Here is a 3,723-nt window from a genome sequence, read left to right on the forward strand (position 1 = left end):
TTATTCACAAAAAATATAAAAAATTCACTTAATATAAAATTATCAAATTTTTAAAAGTGAAAAAAAAATTTAATCAAATTCAAAAAATAGCATGAAAATCAAATTTCTAAATTCTTTTTTAAAAATAATAACCACAACAACAACAAGCTTTACTACTTCTATAGTAAGTCAGTTCAACTAAGGTCAAATTAATTCTTTAGTAGATTTTATGTACTAGTTGTTTAACCAAAAACATTTAACATTAAATAAAACAAAAGGTACATATAGAAGATATCAACTTGCCTGATCCCTCTGCAATTGGTTAAATTAATCACCAAAATCTGAATTTAAATACTAAAAAAAAATGTTAGTGGTGTTGGTGAAAACTTGTGACTTTTGGGACATTATTTGACAATGATTTTGTTCAAGTCTCTGTAGATAGTGAACGATGTAGATTGTCAATTGTCAAGATTGTTCTTAAGAAGTGACGTAATTTTGGACTTAGCTACTAAAAATGCCAAAGGGTTCCACGTCTCTAGCTTTTGTCTTTATTTGTGTAAATTGCAAATTAAAATCATGGCTCCCTAATTGGGTCAAGTAGGACATTATTATTTTAAGTTCACTCCACTTCTTTTTTATTTTTTAAAGTAATATACTTTATAAAAATTAAACTCTTATAAAATGTAAATATCAACATGATGATTGTGCATGTATACTATTAATCAGTTGCTTTTTAATTTTCTTATCAACCATTGAGATTATTATTCATTTTAGTCTCAAACTATCATTATCAAACTTTATTTAAAGAAGATAATTAAATTCCATATGACAATGATGAGAGTTATGTGTATGTGGGTCCCTAAAATTGAAAAAGATTCAAAGACATTGCAAACAAATTAAGCTTATTAACAATTTGGAGCAGACAAGTCAAAGATAAAAGCATTTCTAAATACATACAAGTGTTCATTCATAGTAAAAACTATTTTCTATTTCCATTCCACTTCCAACGAAGAATGCAATATTGGATCATTCCACTTCCAACTATGGTTTTAGGAATTTTAAGAATGTTATGGGGATATCCAACCCCATCCAAAATTTATTGAACAAAGCAGCATTACACCAAATTCCAAGAAATTCTTTTCCTTGGCACTTTTTCTTTTCAAGGGGGTTTAAGTGAAAAAAAAAATTAAAAAGAGAAATGAAAGGGGGGAAATGGGTATAATTTTAAGAAATTAATGGAGACTTTTTTTTTTGTAAAAAGAAGCAAGTGACGCAACCCTAAAATCTTACAAGCGTGAGTGAAAAGGTAAATTAAGCCCATGGTGTATGTATGTATATATATTTGTGCTAAGTGTAATAGTGGTCCAGACACAAGATAGTAATCAATTAAAAAGGAAAAGAGTAAAGAAGAGAATAGAAAATAATTAAAGGAAAAGGTGAAAAAATAAATGTCAACGGTTAAGGGGGTTGAAAAAAAGAAAGAAAGAAAGAAAAATTGGTCATTGTAGCTTTGAAAGCTTGAATTAAAATTCTGAGCAATCTTTTCTGTTAATACTTTATCAAATTTTGTGCACACACTCCCCCAACATCACACAGCCTTTGGTTGGCAACTAAATCCACAAATGCAAATTCAACATTAGCTAAGTCAATTTGATGAAAAACTCAGTATCATATGTATTGTGTGGTAATACAAATACTGACTTCAAATTGTTCTTGAGATCAGATGACTTATTATTTGTCCTTCAATTTATTTTAAAAGTATAAGATTTGCTTTATGAATTATCTCAAGATGAAAACTTTCGTCTTTGATATCTTACATTTGCCCTAAACATATGTTTATCTCAAAGGATGCCACCAATTACTTGTCAAACTCTTATAATAATAATAATAATAATAATAATAATAATAATAATAATAATAAGAAAAAGTATAGGTAGACAATAAAAATATTAAACAATGTGAACATTAGATATATCGGATGTTCATTTCACTAGGTGTACGGATGGTAATTCTAATATTAAGATTTAGATAATTAATTTAGAGGTGTAGTGTATTTTTATTTGATTTGTGATTGTTCATATTGTTTAAAATGATCATTGTTTACCTAACACTCCCCTAATAATAATACCCATTAGTTCTTCATAATTTTCTTAAAAAGGACCACCACCACGACGGATCCTAATAGTATAATCTAATTCATAATTTGGCTTTGGCTATCTCATAATAAAGCTTCTCAAAATGGAATTCCATATTGAAAAATGGAGCCAAAAGAAAAAAATAGCAAAATAAAACATAAATATAGCAAATTGTTTGGAAACTACCATTGAGGTTGGCATTAAATAAAGTTGTGAGCTTTGCATGCTCAACATATAAACAAAACTACAAAAGGAATGGAGAAAAGTTTCACTGCCACTAAATCCTCGGTATATGCAACTACAACTACAAGAGAGGAGGTACAATTACTACAAGGGTAAAAAAAAAACAAAAAAAGAACATAGGGATTAACAAAAGTTTTTATTTTTTATGGTATATCCAATCTTTTAGAAAGTATATGGCATAAGTTGCAGGGTTAAGGTACAAAACATCCCATTTGCCTACTAAAGAAGAAAAGAACTAGTGTGAGTGAGTGACTCTTTTTTCAATACAAATATCTCTCCCTCTGCAGAAGAAGAAGCACAAGTAGACAAAACCAACATCCTCTTGTTTCTTTCTTTCTTTCTTTCTTTCTTCTATTCCCCTCTCTTCACCTTAATTGCATATGTCATCTTCCACTAGGGAATCTACCTCCTTTTTCTTCTTTACAAAATACTGAGAATTAATTATTACCTAAACTTTCTTTTCAATGCTATATTTTCTACCCTTTTTTCTCCCTTCTGCTGCAAATCCTTGCACACTAGACACAATGCAATCCACTCCACACAAACACACAAGAATCAGACAATATATTGACAGATGTAAAGGTTGTAGTTAAATTAAATGGCAAAATCTTGGAAGGTGATATGCTTTGCTCACCCTATTTCAGAACCAATATTCTTGGAACTTAAAACAGAAAACTAATTTTCATTAAGCATCATTTAAAAAAAAACATTAAAGATGTGTTTAGTTTCTAGAGTTAATAATTATACCGAATGTCTCTGAAAGTTAGGTAATATTAGGCACAACACTCTTTGATTTGTCATGTTTTATGTTTGTAAAAAAAGACCTAACAAATATAATTTCACAAATACAAAAGTGTCGTATGTACGAATACCTACTTATGGAAAATGCTACTGTAATTTACCCTAATTTTATTTTTATTTCCTACTTTTAGCACTTTACGAAGAAAACGTAAATATAGCGAAAAACAATACAATTTTAATTTTTGTTTTTAATATATTCTTTACAAAACCTTGAAAATATAAAATAAAAGCTAAAAATGAGATTAAAAAAAAACAACCAAATAAACTCTAAATATTTCAATTTAATTATACTAATATTTTGAGTTACAATAGTAGTTCAACTTCAACATTAACACAAGTAAAATTCATACTTATACAACAATAACCAAATGTCAATTTAGGCATCTAAGATGTTATAATATATATTCTGATACATTAGCCATACTAGTTTGACACTCTCTTATGCTGCAGAGTGCAAGATGTTAACTCGTAACGACAAATATAACTTCAAGGAATTTGAAGAATTTCATATAATTTTTTCTTATAGTATTTTTTTTAAGGAATGAACCACCAATCTCTAATATTC

This window comes from Arachis ipaensis, chromosome B02 (genome assembly GCF_000816755.2).
Source record: "Arachis ipaensis cultivar K30076 chromosome B02, Araip1.1, whole genome shotgun sequence".
NCBI lineage: Eukaryota > Viridiplantae > Streptophyta > Magnoliopsida > Fabales > Fabaceae > Arachis > Arachis ipaensis.